The sequence below is a fragment of the Meriones unguiculatus genome, chromosome 1 (assembly GCF_030254825.1).
Source record: "Meriones unguiculatus strain TT.TT164.6M chromosome 1, Bangor_MerUng_6.1, whole genome shotgun sequence".
Classification (NCBI taxonomy): domain Eukaryota; kingdom Metazoa; phylum Chordata; class Mammalia; order Rodentia; family Muridae; genus Meriones; species Meriones unguiculatus.
This window is the reverse complement of record NC_083349.1, coordinates 51,397,814-51,417,463: the sequence shown is the minus strand read 5'-3', so window position 1 is coordinate 51,417,463 and position 19,650 is coordinate 51,397,814. Positions and strand designations below refer to the sequence as shown.

Sequence of the window (19,650 nt, the reverse complement as noted above, 5' to 3'; positions counted from 1 at the left end):
TGCTGGCTTACAATTATAGGGTTTAGTCCATTATTGTCATGGTGCGAAGCATGGAAGCATCCAGGCAGACATGGTGCTGGAGGAGCTAAGAATTTTTTTTATTATGTATGTTTTTAATTTTTAATTTTATTTTTTCACAATTTATTCATTATATATCCAGATTAAAGTCCCCTCCCTCAACTCCCCCCAGTCACACCCTCCCTCCTTCCCATTCCCATCTGCTAGTCCACTGAAAGGGGGTGTTCTCCACCATTGCCATATGCTCATAGCTTGTTAGGTCTCATCAGAACTTCTTAATGACCTACCAAGGCCACATCACCAGGGGAAAGTGATCAAAGAGCAGGTAACCAAGTTCATGATAGAAGCAGCCCCTGCTCCCCTCACTCGGAGATCCACATGGAGACTGAATTACCAATAGGCCACATCTGAGCAGGAGGTCTGGGTCCTCTCTATGCATGGTCCTTGGTTGGCGCATCAATCTCTATAGGAACCCCTGGGCTCAGATCTTTTAGCTTTGTGGGTCTCTTTGTGGGGCTCCTGTTCCCTCCATGTCTCCCTGTCCCAACCACCTTCTTCTTCCATAAGACTCTCTGCGCATGACAACATATGCTGGAGAGGATGGGGAGAAAGGGGAACCTCCTCCATTGCTGGTGGGAGTGCAAACTTGTATAACCACTTTGGAAATCAATCTGGTGCTTTCTCAGAAAATTGGGAATAGTATTATCTCAAGATCCAGCTATACCACCTCCTAGGCATATACCCAAAAGATGCCCCACCATTCAACAAGGACATTTGCACAACTATGTTCATAGCAGCTTTATTTGTAATAGACAGAATCTGGAAACAACATAGATGTTCCTCAATGGAGGAATGGACACAGAAAGTGTGGTACATTTACACAATGGAATACTACTCAGCTATTAAAAACAAGTAAATCATAAAATTTGCAGATAAATGGTGGGAACTAGAAAAGATCATCCTGAGTGAGGTATCCCAGAAGCGGAAAGACACATATGGTAAATACTCACTTTTAAGTGGATAGTAGACATATAATAAAGGATAAACATACTAAAATCTGTACACCTAAAGAAGCTAAACAACAAGGAGGACCTTAGGGAAGATGCTTAATCCTCATTCAGAAGGGCAAACAAGATAGACATTGGAAGTAGGAGAAGATAAGGAACAGGACAGAAGCCTTCCACAGAGGACCTCTGAAAGACTCTATCTACCAGGATATCAAAGGAGATACTGAGACTCATAGCCAAACTTTGGGCAGAGTGCCAGAAACCTTATGGAAGAAGAAGGAGATAGGAGCTCCTGGAGGGGACAGGAGCTCCACAAGGAGAACAACATTCAATGTAACCTAATTGTCTTTATTTTAATAGGAGAATCATGTCTGTTAACATTCAATATAATGATTTAATCTTGACCTCTTAATTACTTTTTTTGTTCTCTCTACATCCATTTTTTAAAAACTGGTTGTTTTGGTTGATATTAACTTTGTTTTTTTTTTTTTTCAAAATTGGAAGTTCTGCTTTAATTTCCATTTTATAAATGGTGTTCCAGATCTCTGCTTCAAAATCCTAAGAATGAAGTCAGCTGTTTCTCATACTCTCATACTCAAGTCTGGCTAACCCATTTCCTTTGGTCTTCCCACTCTACACAATAAAGGTCATTTGAAGACATCACTTTCTATCCTTCCATTCTTCCATTAAATAATTTATTGCCCCTCCCACTTATACCCCCTAAATCTTGTTATCATAATTTTTATATGTACTGGCATATTCCTTCTAGTTTAAGTACTTTTTAACACTTATTATTAAGCCATTTTAGACAAATTATTATGGTTACTGTCTGATTTCTTGTATATCATCCATGAAGAAATGGTCATATCTTGATGGAGGCTAGAGAATTAAATTTCATACTTTATAGGTTTTATTCTACTGCTTTTCAAATTCTACTAGTGAAAATGCTAGTCTTATTTATTCACCTAAGATCACATGTGTGTGTAATCTCTGTGTCTTATAAGATTTTTTTAATTTTTATGTTACTGTAACTTTATTTGTTTTTGATTTAAAATAAAGGAGCCTTTCAATTTGCAGATGTTATTTTCACTAGGTAAGAAACACCTGTTTTTATTTGTCTAATTACTTGGCCTTTCATCTATTCCATTAAAACAAAATGGAATATTTTATTCATCTTAGGTCTCCTGCTTCTAACTCTTCCTTCATGAAGCTCTCTGTTTCCAACCTCTACTTTCATCGTTTCTCCACCCTTTAGTTTTTTGAAATATTTCTCAGGCTATTTTTTTTAAGGTTAAGAATTCATGTTTCAATAATGATACCATGAAAGAAAGTGAAATAGTGCTTAATGTTTTTCGTTTGTTTGTTTTGTTTTGTTTTTTAATTAAGGGGCTCGGAGAGATGTCTCAGTGGTTAAGAGCACCAGCGGCTCTTCCAGAGGAGCCATTTTGATTCCTGGTCCCATTTTTTTAACTAACAACCCTGCAACCCCAGTTCCAGGTGATCTGACACCCTCTTCTGGCCTCTGTAGGCAATGCACACATGTAGTCACAGATATACATGTAGGGAAAACACACATAAAATAAAAATAAAATAAAAACTATGAACAATTACCAGGGATATCGGTGTGTTTTTTAATCACAGAGCCCAGAGGCTGCGCTCTGTTTCTGTCCCTGGCATCTCACAGCTTTGGCGAAGGCACTGGCCCCTGCAGAAGGGGGGCATTCAGATTAACTACGACGGTTAATTTTAGGAGTCAAGAATGAACTGAACGATACTCAGATAACCTGGAAGCATTATTTCTGGGTGTATCTGTGGCAGCATTTCTGGAGGAGGCCCACGCACATTGAGCCATTGCTTTTTGAATCGACATAGCTATGCTGTTCTTTGTGCTTTGGCACTTCTCAGAGAGAGAAGTTCCAGAGAACTGGGAGCAGTCCAGCTGAGTCTTGAGGCTTTGGCTGACTTTGTGTTGCTGCTTGGTGATGGCCTTTGGGCTGGAATGAGTTTGGTAATTCCCTAAAGACCCTAATCATCAGGAAGCAGATAAAATCGGTCTACAGCCCATTTCCCTACTAATCCCTACCGAAGGTCTGGAGGGTTGAAAGGGAGATAAAGGTGTTTAAGAACCCTAAATAAAGTAGGTTTGGTTAAAAAAAAAAAAAAAACTAAGCTAATGCGAATGTGTGAGTGTGTGTGTGTGTATGTGTGTGTGTGTGTGTGTGTGTGTGTGTGAAGTTAGCAAAAATTAATTTCCCTAGCTGAGGTGGAAATCCTTGATTAGGAGAAAGTGAGGGTGGATAAGGATCTGTAGAAATCCAGATAAGAGAAAATGATACTGTCTGGTTGCATGATTACAGGGATAAAAGAGGAAGATTTGTGAGGTGCTTAGATTAAAACAGTAAGACGTGATTGTTTACACAGAGAGGCCATGAAAGAGTGCTTTCAAGAAGAAGTCTACATTTCTGGCTTAAGTAGTGGCGCAGATAGTAGAGCTACTTATTGATCTAAGCAGCACTGAGAAAACGGCCTCGTTCATGTGGATTAAGATCATGAATTCAGAATTTAGCCACGTATACTCAGCTCACAGTTTTTTCTGAACGTCGTCATGGATTGAGTTATGTTTCTATAGACCATCACTGATGCTATTGGGTATGACTGGAACAGTCATGTTTTCTAAGACATTTGTCTCTTTTTTAATATCAGAATTTCACTATCGTAATACTTTATTATAGTTTCTATTAAGATATTTTAACTTAAAACATGTTATTATACATATTTATGGTGCAAAGTGGAGTATTTCAGCACAGGTATAGAACGCTAATGCCCAGATTTATTATCTCAGACAGAAAGCATGACTTTGTATTAGGGATAATTAAAATCTTCATTAGCTAATTTGAAATATTTAATGAATTGTGACCCACCAAAGGGGCTACCGCTGGGATACAAAGTGAATAAACTGTAATTAATAAAAAAGTAAATAAATTTAAAAAAAGTGGGTCAGATGGCTTAGCTCTAATATTGAGGAGTTAATATATAACCCATCTCACCTCTAATTAGATACTCTCATGTGATGGACTAAGGAATGTGGGGAACTTTGAAAGTTGGTAAAGGGAGGAAAACCTCTCTGAGATGGACATGGAAGTATGAGTTGATTCATTGTTATTCAAACCTGAGAATAAATTTCTTTAAATTGTCAATGGTTAGGTTAGTACTATTTCCAACTATCTGTAGGAATGGGTGCCTGGCAATGATCAGGGTAGAGAAAAGCAAGACTTTTGTTGTTTCGTACATTGTATTGTTATCTTGTGCAAATAAATATCCTGCTATAAGGCAGTTTAAAAATCTAGATTTGTCTGATCCTTCAGCTTAGTATAAATATCATTGTGCATATTATAGAGTTCACAGAGCTAGTTAATGGCACAGTTGGAGATGGAAGAAATCCACATTTAATGTTTTCTTTAAAAAACTATTATAAAAATAAAATCTGTATTTTTAAAATTTTGCACTCTTTTTAAAAAATCCATATCAAATTTAATGGGCATATAACTTTCAGTGTTTATTTGATATTGCAATTTTTTTTTGTTATAACCAGCTGCTAATCACATATATAAATTAAATTAAATATAGAACATTAGTTTTACAGCATACAGTTTCAGTAGTTTGTTTTCTAGAATTCCATGTGCTTGAAGCATAGTCCGACAGACAACAGGATCTTTAAGAGGGGGAAACTAGTGGGAGACAACTGGGTCATGAATGATTTGAAGGGGTCCAATATCCATCTTGTGGGGCTGCATTATGCCTTTCAGGACGGGATTAATCCCTGACAGGGTGGATTCTTCTAAACCAAGGCCATGCTGTATATGTTTACTAGCCACTCTTGCTCATGATCCTTCTCTGGAATGCCATCTGTAATGTCCCTTACTAAAAGCTGAGCAGGTAGGGCTGCCTATTAGCCCTATTAGACTTCCGGTTTCTAGAACTGTGAACTAAATAATACTCCACTTCCTTAAAAATGCACACACTATATCAGGCATTTTGTTATAGTAACACAACGTAGAATAAAATAATAATCTGTTCTGCAATTCCTTTTTTTTCTTTTTAACAGAGCTGGCAATCAAACCTAGAACTTCATACATGTTAAGCAGGTGCCCTACCCCTGACATATATACCACAACCTTGTTGTTATTATTTGGGATTTGGTTCTCATGAGAACAAAAATGGCAGCTTTTTTTAAAAATAAAAAGTATATTTAAAATATTTATGAAACAAAATATTTAGTTATATCTCTAAAGATGAGAATTACGATAAAACCTTCTCTGCTGTATCTTGATATCAATGACTATAAACACTTAAACAAAAATAACTGGATAAAGAGCGTAGGCCCACATTTGGTGCAATGGAAATGACCAGGATTTAATAGTTTCGAGAGCAATGGTCTCACAAGCACAAATCCATTAAATAACTGGAATAGTCCTTTAAGCTTGCATTCAGCTTTTTCAGTCAGTGTACAGTTGGGAGTACCAACATTATGAACTTTTAACTGGCTTCTGAGCCTGGTTCAGAAAATAAGCAAGCCATCAGCATCTGTCAAGTATCCGCATTTATTTGAGTCTGTTACCTGTTTTCGCAGTTCATGGAATATTGAAGAAATGAAAAGTTAGAGTGTCCATAACTGTCATCCAAATCAGGGACTCAACACATGCCGGTTGCTGGGGAATGTGAACTGGTGGACTACTATGGAATTTAATGGGAGGCTTCCTCAGCAAACTACAAATGGAACTGTGTGTTCCAGCTGTATCATTTTTGGGTGTATGCCTGAAGAAATGTCAACATACCACAAAATGCTTATGTATTCATGCTTTTTGCATTACAATTTATAATAGCCAATATATGGGGCCATCCTAGATATCCATGGACAGATGAGTGTATAGATTATACAGTGGAATATTGTTCATCTGCCCAAAAAATGAAATACTCTTTTCAGGAAAATGGATGCTAATGAAGGATATTATGTCAAGCAATGTAACCTAGACTCAGTAAGACAATATCCATATTTTTTCTCATATGTACAATCTAGATTTCTATATCCACATATACATATATATATATATGAGAGTGCATGTATATGCATATACATACATGTGCCTGTGTCATGAAGCTCTTAAGAGTAGAAAAGGGACCTTGAGGTGGGAGGAAGAGATCTTAAGATAAAAAAGACACGGGAAAGCAATTGAATACATGTGACATGAAAACAGTAGGGGCCACTATTTAGGGAGAGAAGGGAACAAGCAAAAGGGAAGATGAATCAAAAACAAAACCTCCCAAAATGAATTAATAAAGATAATAGGAAAGAAAACGTCTCAAATGATTAAGCTCTTATAATACAAAGGGAAGGCTCCATGATCCTGGATTTGGCAAAGATTTCTTGAACATGATACCAAATAATTAAGCCACTAAATAAGCAGTAGATAAATTGGATTTCACAATAGTTTAAATTTTTTTTCTGCTTCAAAGAATTCTATTAACACAGTTAAAAGGCAACCAGCAGGATGGGAGAAAATATTTATAAATATTTACATATCCGAGGAGATTAACATTGAGACTATAGAGAAGTAAAACTTAATGACAAAACCAAGGAATCCAATCAAAAATGGCTAAATGACCTGAATAGACATTTATGCAAAAATTTACAAGTTGAAAGTTAAAACTGGTAGCCAGCTCATACTTATTAAGATGGCTACTATTAACACACACACACACACACACACACACACACACGTGGGTACTCAGACACATAACCAATCAAACAACCCTAAAATAACTGTTTTTTTTTCAAGTTTATAAAGAAGTTGGAACTCTTATGTTTAGTTCATAAATGGCACGGTTGCTTTGGAAAGCAGTATGGAAGTTTCTTAAAATATGAAAATAGGAAAAAGAGTCTAATAGGCCCTCCCTAGGATATGTACATTTTCCTGACAGCATACTCTTGAAAAGGTGTTTATATGATTATGTTCAAGGAAAGGGTTATTCACAAGAGCTAAAATTTGAACCTCATTTAGTTGCTTATTGAATTCACAGCAAAGCAAAAATGTCACATGCATACAATGTAATATCATTTAGCTTTAAGAACAGAAGTTTTTAAGGTTATTCACATAAGATTGAATAGTATGTTAGCTAACTTATGTAGCCACAAAAGGCAAATGATAATGATAATGAAGTATTAAAGTCTCATACACTAGAGAAAGAAAGGAGGAGTAAAACTTAATGACAAAACCAAGGAATCCAATTAGAAATGGGCAAATGACCTGAGTAGACATTTCTGCAAAAATTTACAAGTTGAAAATCAAAACTGGTATTAGATCATATTCATTAAGATGGCTACTATTAACATGCGAGCACCCATGCATGCACACACGCACACATGCACACATACTCACACATGTGTGGGTAGTCATGCACTCATACACAGCCTTAGGGGAGAAGAGAATAGGAAGCCATTGTGTAGTTGGTGTAGATTAGAGTCTCAGTTTTGTAAGAAGAAATATGCAGATGGGCAGTAGTGATGGTAGAACAGCAAAGAGAGCGTATTTATTTCCATCCACTGATTTCCATCCCTATAAATAGATAAGGCAGCCACTTTTAAGTCATGTGTATCTTATCCTCATAAAACTTGTGCAATAGAAAGGGTACACATCGATATCTGTTTGGAAGGGAGGGACTATGCCTTGGTTGGGCACATAGCCTTCCTGCCTGTTTCCATTTCTGTAAATGGTATTGGTTGGATAAATTCTGCTCTTCATTTCACAGGTTGGTATTTAAATATGCATAATTAACCTGGCTACCTTATACTGCTGTTCTTAATTAAAAAATCTGCTTGTGTTCCGGGCGATGGAAAATTGTTAATTTATCAGCTTTGGGTGCTGCTGATTTATGTCCAATGTAGAACCCAAGTCTCAAGGCATTTCCCTCTGTCTTAGTCAATGTTCTATTGCTGTGAAGAGACACCATGACCACAAATACTCTTATAAAGGAAAGCATTTAATTGGAGCTGGCTTACAGTTCAAAGGTTTAATCCATTGTCATCATGGTGGGAAGTATGGCGGCCCACACACAGAGACTGTGCTAGAGAAGTAACTTAGAGCTCTACGTACAGAGCCACAGGCAGCAGGAAAAGAGAAATGCTGGGCCTGGCTTGTACATTTGAGACACCAAAGCCCAACCCCTCAGTGACATACTTGTAATAAGGCCACAATTACTCCAACAAAACCACATGTCCTAATTTTTCTAAATAATGGCATTCCCTATAGACCTATGAGGTCCATTTTTATTCATACCACCAAACCCTCTATCTTGGCTGACTGTAAAAGTACATTTTCACCTGTCCCTGTAGTCCAATACCTTCTCTTCCTACTCTCAGTGACCTAAAGATTCACACGAATTACTCACAGGCTGAGACTGGCCAGGAATTATCTAGATCAAGCCTTTCAGACTGGGCTTTCTGATGCTTATTTTATGCACTCCAATGGATTTTTCTGACTAACAATGGTGACTTTTATTTTGTCACAAATATTTCTTTAGGTAGAGCTTATAAGTCACCAGTAGATTGAGCTCAAAGACATTGGCAGATAAATGGTATTATCAGTAGGGCAGGCCTGGTGGGTTCCAGTTATCCTTCCTAGCAGTGGGATAATTGCAGACATTTTAATTTAAAGAGAGTGAGATGCTTGCTGGTAGTGCTTCCTGCTGTTTCAGCCCAGATCTCTTTTCAAACTTTGAAGGCTTCCACTCCCTTGAGGCTATGAGAGGTTCAGTCTTTAGTATACCTACTTAACGCTTCCTGATTGGGACCCTTGTTGATCTTTGGTCTCCTGTCTTGCTTCCTCTTCTCTAACTCTTGATCACCTCATAACAGAAAGCACCAGCACCAGCCAGTCTTGCTTTCTATCGTTTCTGTTATTTGCCCTTCACTGTGGCATGAACAGAAAATCATCCAAAATTATCTACAAATTGTAAACATGTGCTATTCTACGCTACTTGATGAAATCTTGGGTCATGCAGCACCACTCTACTGGACAAATGAATTCCTGATTTCCTCAGAATGTCAAGGCTGTCCACACTCTTCACTCATGAGTCACTCAGTGATCTCCTTGGTTATTAGGTCAGCTGCTGAAGTAATGCAGTGCCCGTGTCCAAGTAATCTCTATTTTAATTAATGATGGTCTCTGAGTGTGAGAGTAAGGATGTAGGCATTTTGCGCATGCCAAAGGGAACACGGAGAATGCCTGTTTTAAATGAAAAGGTGAAAGCTCCCAAGGCAAGGAAAGAACAAGACATTTTATTCGCAGATGTCAACAGCTAAGAGAAAAATGTAGAATGTATAGTGTATAGGGTTTAGTACCGTGAGATGGTGGACCTCCACTGGGCAGCTGGGATAGTACCTCCTGTGTCTAAAAAGGGATTGCTGTAGTTTTCAACTTCTTACCTGGCACTGATGATGCTTCCCTCATAAAGCCTTTAATGACCATCCTCTGGACTAGCATCCTCCCTCTGCATGCTGTGCAGATTCCTCATGTTTCACATTTCCACGATCAGCACACTAAATCTATTATTTATTTAATTATTTATGCCTCTTATGTAATTATTTATTCATCTACTCCCTTTTAGGTATTATTATAGATCAAGCCTATATCTTTTTAAAAATAGACTTTGCTTCCTAGGACTGTTTTAGATGTGCAAAAATAATGCAAAGATATTGACTTTCCATGCAAGACACATTCAATAATCTCTATTATTGTCATCTTGTATTAATATGGTACATTTGATGCAAAGAAACAATATTCAGATGCCATCATTAACTAAAATTTATACCTTATTCAGATTGCTTTAGTTTTTAATCTATTTTTTATTGTTTCAGGTTTTACTACCGCAGACTAAATATTGATCCCATCTCCTTAGACTTTCCTTGTTTATGACAGTTTTTCACACTTTCTTGTGCGTGTTTATGAGTACATGTGTTGCTGGTACATTCGCCAAGTGGTTCATGCGAAGATCAGAGGTTAATGTCGCGTGTTTTCCTCTGCTGCCCTCTACCTTGTTTTCTGAGAGAAGGTCTCTAACTCAACTTGGAGCTCACCTCCATGGCAGGGTCGGCCAGTGAGCCTCTGGGGTCTATCTGTCTTGTCATTAAACACTGCAGTGACAGGCATGAGCCACCCTGCTAGCCTTAAAACATTGTTTGAGAATTTTACCCCTGCAGATGTGTGTTTCTTATTAAATTCACCCTGTTTCCTTCCCTCCAATTCCTTCCATATCCATATCCACCATTTCCTACTCCCAGCTTCATGGGCCTTTTTAAAACTTTTAAGCGTACTGAGCCCACTTACTACTGCCAGTGTGTGAGGGGTTCAGTCCCCTGTATGGGAGCATATGTATATATGTATATAGCCCCCAGGAACTGAATCCCTAGGGAAAATTGGCTCCTACTCTCCCAGCAGTCATCTGTAGTCAATAGCTCCTCAGCCAGGGGCGGGGCCTCATGGCCCCTCCCCCGCATCTTTGCCGGGATTTTTTTCTGGTTTGACCTGTGCCATCTTGTGCATGCTGTCACTGTCACTGTGAGTTCATGTGTGCAGCAGCCGTGACACACCCAGAGAATTGTTTGCTGCAGACATCTATGACCTTCGGCTCTTACTATCTTTTTGTCTCGTCTTTCATAGTGAGACTTGAGTCTGGGGAAGAGAGTGTGACATAGATGCCCATTGAGGGCTGAACACTCACAAACTCTTTATCTCTGCACGTTGTCTACTTGTGGGTCTCTTTTCCTGTCAGCAGGTACTGGAAAAAGAAGCTTCCAGTGAGAGTTGAGAGATGCGGTAATCTATGTGTATAAAGAGAAGCACCTAGCGGGGCAGTTTAGCACTGTAAACTTATTGCTCCCCTCCCCCACCTCAACACATGGGATTCCTTGAAGAAAGTAACTACATATTCAAGGGCTAAAGCTTGTGTTTTTCCTATGAATGCAGGATATCTGTATAAAAATTCTCCACAGGATATTTCTCTCTTCCCCCATTTACCTATATATTTTTCTATAATTGCATATTGAGTCTTTCACATAGGACAGAACAGTGGCAGGCACAGTGCATTCTTCTAGCTGTTGTTTTCCAGATTTTATTGTGAGTCTCTCTTCAATGTATTGAAAACGCCTCTTCAATGACAGAAATGCCAAAATGTTTTAGCAGCCCTATTTTAGGCTTTCTAACAGTTTCAATCATCACAAACAAACCTGTAAGAATGAGACTAGTATTACAGTTGAACAAGGCTTCGGCATAGAAAATATTATACAGCTGATAAACTGTGGAGACCAAAGGTAAGCCTGTGCTGTGTGACCCAGACCACACTGAAAGAACACAGAGGCTGCAGTGTTCCTTGGCCTCCCCTGTCAACGACCTTGCCCTTGCTTCCCTTAATCCTTTTTACATGAAAACACACATTTTCAGGGCATCAGCTGGAAGAGCTCTCTATCTGCCTTCTTGTTTATACCTAACTCTTCTCTAAATCTGTGAGGTTTCCACTACACTGGGACAGACATTCTTAAGAATTGTGGAGAGGTGTCTCAGGCTTACCTTGAACCCCAAGAGTACTTGTGGATAAGAAGGGGTGCCTAGAATTTCATCCCAACTGTTCTACATAGCTTATATTTGATACCTGGCTTGTGGGATCACAGGATAACCAGCAGCTATAAGGAGAGTGCTATGCTGGCAGTGTCTCCAATAGGATCTGAGTTTTGCTAGCCATAGTCTATGTAGAGTCTATTAACATTGGAACTACAGAGGCTGTCTGAAATATAATGCTGATATACTAACTAGATGAGAATTGAGAAAAGACGAATCTCCATTCCAGGCTTCTATTTTCTATGATGCATGAAGTCTGACCAATATAGAATAGTTTCTTTGGATTATCAGATCTTGCTACATGGCTGAATAAAGGAGATAGACTAAGGCATGGTTTTCCTAGTCGGTTCCACATCTGCCTTCCAAAATGAACTCAGTCATTATAAACAATAAAAAAGAAACCATAAATTGGAAATAAGGTAGAGATTGCTTTTTGGAGACAGGGTTTACTCTGTAGCCCAGTCTGATCTGGGATTTGTGGCAATCCTGTTGCTTCAGCCTTTGCAGAGATTAGAGATAAGAGCCTCCATGCCTGGCTGAAGTTGAAAATTTTACAGTAACCAGCTGTTCTTCTTTAGTAGCTAGGACTCATGGAATCCCTTATAGTTTATCTTGGCACAGTTTGTTTATATACTAAGTAATAATGTCCTCAAATAGGGTCTACTTTAAGCTCATAGTTTAAGCAGCATCTTAACAGTTTATTTAGACTCAGTTTAAAAACACAACAAACAGTATCCCCCAAAGCATCTTCTGTTTTGACTTAAAACTGTCAGAAACCCTTCAAGAATCAACCCCTTCAGTAAGGGAATTCTTTTAAGTCAAGGGTTGCAAAAATTTCAAGGCATGTACTGAGTCTTTCAGATGCCATGATGAAATCTGTTTGCCATGAAAGACACGTGCTCTCTGATGTATTCATGCAGCTAAAACCAGCTTCTGTGGAAAAATCCTCATGAAAAATTATGTGTGAGTTTTTACTGAAGCCTGAAGAGGTTGAGTGGTGACACAATATTTCAGAGATAACACATGGTAGTGTTGGACTTTGAACCCAGGTGATCTTATTTCAGAGTCTATGCTATGCAATGTACAATGCTCTCTGTTGTGGGTTATTAATATTTATTATTGATTTATCTTTTAGTTAAGTGGTGGTTATTTCCAATTCACCACACAGAGACCAGGATTTATTTAATTAACCTAGAGTATAATGCTGGGCAATAGTTACTCCGTCCTAAACCTCCAAGCCCACATAGTTTCCTACCATTTAGATTTCATCCATTATACTTGCTTTTAGTCATATCTTAGGTCTGGCTCATCTCTCCACATGGTTCTAAGACCTCCTCTGTGGATTCTCTGCTCCTTTTCTCCCCTCATTTCCTTCTTTTCCTTCTGGGCCTATTCTCACCATTGCACAGCATTGTGGCTGGTTGTTTTTTTGGCAATGCAGAGAACAAATGATGGCATGTTTACACAAACTTGAGAGAGGTGATGCTTAGAACAAGCATCACAATGCAATGTCCAGATTGAAACCAGATAGTGGGGTAGAGAAATCAGCATGTGAATGAACAAGGGTACATTGTAGACATTCCACAGGAGCATTATACCAGCAGCTCTCCTTCTCCTGTGAGTTTGCAGTGACATGCAAAACCCTGATCAAGCTGTGTCTTTGCATAACGTAGCACAAACATGTTCCTCTCAGCGTGCTGGTAATACAAATTTGGTGAGTGCTTCAAGAGATCCAGCCATGAAATTCTGTGCCAAAACCACCTTTAAGAAAGTCTGTGAACCCTTTCCTGGTCTTGGAAAAAAAAAAGGAATGAAGTGGCATGTAAGCATCAACACATGCTTTAGAGAGTTTGTTTATTGTTAAGGTCATTAAAATATGGATTAAATGTAAAAGGAAACTGTGACAGTATGACTTTTAGTCATGGTGGTGGTGGGGAGAGGAACAACTGAATGTCTTTTTGTTCCTGTTGAGACGTTTGCTTGGCAAGTTTCTTGTTTGGATTTTTTTTTCCCCTTTTTGATATAGAATCTCATGTATTCCAGGCTGGCCTCAAACTTGCTATGTAGACTGAGGATGACCATGACCCTCTTCTCTCTCTACCTTAAATACCCTGTCACCACCCTGGATTGATTCAGTTTGAGAAAAAAGACTCAGAGCTTCATGTATACTTTACAAGCATTGTATCAACTGAACTATAGCACCGTTTTCTTCAACTCGAATATATGTCTAATACATTCCTATAATCTTTGCTCTGTGCCAGGAATTAGTGTAAGTAAATATTCACATTCTAAAATCTCATCCCATTCCCACAAACTGGATATTGTTGTGCATAAGCGTAATGCAGCCATGATCATTCAGGCCTTTACAGCCATTGAAGCAGGACAATCTCCCCAAGCATGGTTGGCTACCATAAAAAGCTAAAATGTTATGCTCAGGATGCGAGGCTAAGCACTGCACTCAGGGTCAGCCGCTTTGGACCCAGAGAAGAGCATGTCTGATTGCATGTGGGTTGATGCCCCAGGTCCCGCCTCTGAGAAAAAGATATCAGAAGGGTTTGATGCTCTTTGGGTGGATGACACCTAAATGAACATTGGTACAAAGTCCCAATTTATTTCTAATATCAGAGATCAGACCTCTACTCTTGCCTGACTCGTCTAAAACAAAAAGGGGAAACTGTAGAGAGCTGCGGAATGCTATGCCTTAAAGATGGAGCTGGTTTCCCGCCTTCCACCTTCCCGATGGTGAGTGCTCTCTGTCACAAACAACTCCACATTTGGCTAAGGCTGAGGATCTGGCTTGCTTCCATGTATGTGGACCTATCTGCATTGCCCATGAGGCACGCTGGGGTTGGCTACCCAGAGGCTATTTTAAGCTGTGGGCTGGCTTTCCCCAGGGTCGGAGAGGAGGACCTCCCCTATCAGTGGACTTGGGGAGAGGCATGCATGCAGCAAAGAGGGGGTGCGGGTGGGACCGGGAGGGGAGGAGAGAGGGGCCTATGGGGAGATACAAAAGGAATAAAGTATAATTAATAAAAGTTAAATAAAAAATTAAAAACAAAAACAATAAAACAACAACACAATGACAGAGGACATGGGGAAGCCAGTAAGTCACTTTCCCCATCCAGCTCAGCCAGGAATCTAGATCACCTGGCTCCAGAGTCCAGGTTTTAGCCACTACTTTGAATGTATTGAGGCACCTTAGTTCTCTTGCAGAAATTTGCTTTTCCCCTTCCTGCTGTCTCCTTATGCATCATCCTTTGAGCTTCATTTGCGTTTATCTTTAGTGCTTCTTAGTGTTTCTATTTTGGATGCTTGGCTCACCAACTGGTTGGGTGTTACCAGGTATACAGAACTCATTACTGTCCACTGTTTTCACGTTTTTCAGATGGAGTGAGTATACAAGTCTTACTAGTTTTTATTACATCTTCTGAACATCCTTATATCCAGAATTGAATCAGACAGTGTTATAAGCTTTGGTTCAACCACCAAATATAATCTAAAAAAACTTGAGAGGAAAACTGTATTGTGTTTTCTTTAAAAAATTATGCTCTATCTTAACATTACAATAGTCCTTCTTTTATAATTTTTTTTTCTCTTCAGAGATCTTACTTTAGCTATTCTTTTGCCATAGATCCACTTATAGTAACTTTTTGAGGGAGTGTTATATTTTCTACAGAGTATCTTAATTTCTGTATCTTTCCTGAAGGTAGTTTTATTGGTTATAAAATTTTGGCTTGTTAGTTCTTTTTACTTCTACAGTTAGAAAATGTGCCAAGGAAGCTTTCTTACCTCATTGATATTGCTGAGAAATCTATATCATTAAAATTGCCTTTTTCCCCCCTATAGATAATGTTTTATTTAATTTTGGTTGCTTTCCAGGTTTAAAAATATTTTTGTCTTTATGTGTTTGAGGATTAACCATGTTGTGTCTTATTGATGGTTTCTTTGAGTTCAATATGCTTGAGTTTCTCTCAGTTCTTTGAATCCATAAATTTATGTCTTTTGACATGTTTGTAGAAATTTCAAGTGATAATTTCTTTGTTTTTGGTTTTTGTTTTTCAAATTGATTTCTTTAAAACAACTAGTTTTATTTTTGGTAGTTTTATATTTTTGAGAACTCATATATGAATAATGCATCAAACATTCTTCTCTCTCTCCTCCAACTTCCCCTGTGTATTTAACATTGCTCATATGTACAATCTTCCAGGACTGACAACTTGTGATTACACAACATATGCTGGAGATCATCCCTGGAGGAAACTGATGCATCCTCACTCACAGGCATTGACCACCTAACTGTAGCTCTTTATCTAGGGGTAGGACCGTGTGGAATTTCCTTTGTTTACACTGTCATGTTATTTGTTATTATTTGTTATTATTTGCTATTTGTTATTATTATGCTAATTTTATTCAGGCAGCCACATCATGGGCTCATTTTCCCTGTAATGTCTAGATCAACAGTTATTTTTTTCTTTTTTTAAGTTTTAATTTTTGTTGTTCATTAACATTCCAGTAGTAGGCCCCTTCCTCTTCTCTTCCTGGTCCCCCTCCCTCCCTGTTTCCCCTTTTCCCCCCTCTCATACTCTTCAGAGAAAGAGAGTCCTCTCCCCCCATCATGTCAAGCTGCATTAGGACTAAGCACATCCTCTTCCCCTGTGGCCTGGTAAGGTAGCCCTGCCAGAGGCAAGTGATCAAAAAGCAGGCAACAGAGTTCATGTCAGACAGCTCTCATTCCATATAAGAGGATTGAGCTGCCCACAGGCTACTTCTGTGTAGGGGGCCTAGATCCAGTCCATTCTCGGTTGGGGGTTCAGTCTCCACAGTTGCCCCTGGACCCTGGGTAGTTGGCTCTGTTGGTCTTCTTATGTAGCTCCTGTTCCCTCTGGATCCTTCTATCCTTCTCTCCATTCTTCCACAAAGCTCCCTGTGCTCCACCCAATGTTTGGATGTGGGCCTCGGCATCTGTTTCCGTTAGGGGCTTGTTGGAGTTACTTAGAGGGCAGCTATGGCAGGCTCCCCTCTGCAAGCATAGGAGAGTATTGTTATCAGTGCCAGGGGTTGGCTCTTTCCCATGGGGTGAGTCTCAGGTTGGACCAGTCATTGGTTGGACATTTTCTCAATCTCTGCTCTATTTTTGTCCCTGCCCATCTTGTAGACAGGGTGAATTTGGGTCCAAGTTTTTGTGGGTGGATTGGTGTTCCATTCTCTCCACTAGGAGTCATGTCTAGTAAGAGGGTGACCTCTTCATTCTCCATGACCCTGTTACTAGGAGCCTCAGCTAGAGTCACCATCATATTCTCCTAGGAGCCTATCCTGTCATAGGTTTCCAGCTTTTCAGAGAGATCTGCTTGACTCACCTGGCACACAGCCAGTAGAGGAACATTTTGTAACAGCAGACATCCTGAGTGTCTGGTTTTAACCTTTTCACTGCCTCTTCCATGATTTTCCCTGAGCCTTAGATATTGTTGCAGATACATCAGTCGGAATTGGGCACTCAGTGGTTACTTATTCTCTGTGTTTTGAACAGTTGTGGATCTTTTATAAGTCTCCATCTGTTGCAAAAAACCAAAAACCAACCCTATTCTTTGGTGAGGAATGCTTATTTGTGAGTATATACTTAGAAAGTAGTTTAATACTGTATAGGTTTAGGAACCTGGAAGCAGTACGTTCTCCTTTTTGATCTATGACTACTGATCACTTCTCTCCTGGCAGCATGCCTTCCAGTACCATAAGATCCATTCCTCAGGGGAGAGGCTAAAGGGTAAGTTCATCTTAGCTCTCCTGGGTTCTGTGTCCAAAGTGTGTGGTGTTATCAGCAATAAGAACTTACTTTCATATTCTGGGTGGTAACTGTGAGCAGTGGGGACTGTTTATGATATTTGGGGTCCTTTAGACACCCTTGACCAGTAACTTGAGAAGAGGTTTCTAATGTCAGTGTTGGGGCTTTTGTTAGTCTGTGGCTGCTGTGAAGAGCATTATCACTCTATGGCATAACGTCATTTAAACTATATACCTTTCTGTTATACATATGTACATTATGTGTAATTTTGGGGGGACATAAAGTGATAGGATTCCCTATGCCTTTTAAAAACATCCTTAGTGCTGTTTATCTTTCCTTGGTCCTCTTCTTTCTCAGGACTTCAAGTGAACCTCCCTGAGTGGGATTTTTCCAGTGTGTTTCTCTCCCTTGTCCAGGTTGAGTGTGTTCTATGGTTTAATTTTCAGCTTCACTGGTTCTTCCTCCTTCCTCCTCAGTCTTCCTCTGGACCTTTCTGGTGAGGTTTAGAATTTTGTTTATTGCAGGCTTTATCTCTTAACACTTCTGCTTGGCTCTTCTGTGTAGTTTGTTCCTTTCCTTGACTTTGTATGTACTCTCTTAGTACCAGCATGCTCCAAATACTTATTAAAACATTTCCGTCAGATAATTTCAACATTTGTATCATATTGGTACCTATTGAGGTTTTTTTTTTTTTTAATGGAGGATTTATTGCAGCAGTACAACAGAGCGTTACTTTTCCTTTTCAATATCTTGCTCTGCAGCTTCCTTCGCCCTTTCTGCTCGGATGCCGTAGAGCCAGGCATTGGCCTGACCCATGCGAAGACTGGCAAAGGCCTTGAAGTTTTGTGATGACTCAGGCTTTCTCTTTTTTGCAGACATTCAGGATGGGCATCACAGGTCGTGTTAGCTGAGGGGCCAGTTGAAGCTCTTTACCAGAAAAGTATGAGCTTGGAGCGGTATGCCTTCAGGAGCTGCACTTTTTAGCCTGCAGTGGTTCAGTGGATTTGTTTCTCCTTCTTGGGTCCACAGAGATGCCGATGATGCCAGCCATTTTCTTATGGGTACCAGCCACCTGGAGTTCTTCCAGGCTGAAGCCTCTATCAGCTCGGACCTTGGTGGGGTATATAACTGTAGGACACCTCAGGATGGGCCTGATGGGATTGGACACAGGACGAGGGGCAAGGCAGCACGTTTCGTCTGCCGAGCCTGTGTCTGTGGATTCTGTATGGCGGATGGTTGAACCACTCGCCATTGCCAATCCTTGTGGAAGTGAGGCTTCAGGATCACGACATTCCAGCTGAGCACCATGGCTGCCTCCTGTGCAGAAGCACGGCTAGCAGAAAGGCCCTATTGATTTTCTTTCTTCGTTTGGTTTGATATCTTCTCTGGTCTTGGGATAAATGATTTTTTTTTCTTTACGAGAATGCCTTGTGGCACATAATACATTAGATTTCACTCACCTAGTTTGTCTAACCAGACGACACTTTGAAAAATATTAAAGAGATGTGGCGTTCCAAGCAAACAAATCAAAAGCTCCAGGTCGTCTTAAATCCTCATGCTGCTGTTTGTACAGTGCTTCTTTTGTCATTCCAGTGGTAAAGTAAGCTGGAATGTTAGGCCAGACTTTTGAAGAGGGCAAATCAAACCTGATCTCTAGTTATGTGCCTACAGGGTGGGCAACATGACCGTGGTCACCTTCGCAAACAATCTGCCTCATTATTTGCCTTAAGGAAGCACAGATTACCCTCTCCTCACTAATTGTTTTTCAAACGTTTTCTCAATTTGTTACAGTAAAATACTATTTTTACCTTCAGTAGGTAAAAGGGTTATGTCAAGAAAACTGGAACAAGTCATTAAAAGTGCCAAGGCGTCGGTGCTTTGCTGATGAAATTCAACAGCTGTGACTCTTGCTTTTTTGAAAGTATAAATGACTAAGGTTAGCACCTGGGATGGGGTAAAGGTCCCTGTCTGCATCATTGGTCCTGGTCATAAAGTTTAAAGCTCATTACTATATTTTTTTCTAGCTGTGTATCCGGCAACCTTGTCTTTGCATGGATACACACCAAGCAGGTTTTTCCACGCTTCTCAACTACAGGGGCTTTTTGGAACCAGATGTCAAGTTTAACTGAAATACCCACATGGGGCATATGCCCACGTGTGTATTACTAAGTCTTCA

The 19,650-nt window shown here is 39.6% G+C and overlaps 1 pseudogene; it reads right to left on the bottom strand.

The window, feature by feature from the left end:
* Positions 1-18,203: 18,203 nt before the first annotated feature.
* LOC110566883 (large ribosomal subunit protein eL13-like) lies at positions 18,204-18,782 on the bottom strand (annotated as a pseudogene).
* Between the last annotated feature and the right edge of the window lie 868 nt (positions 18,783-19,650).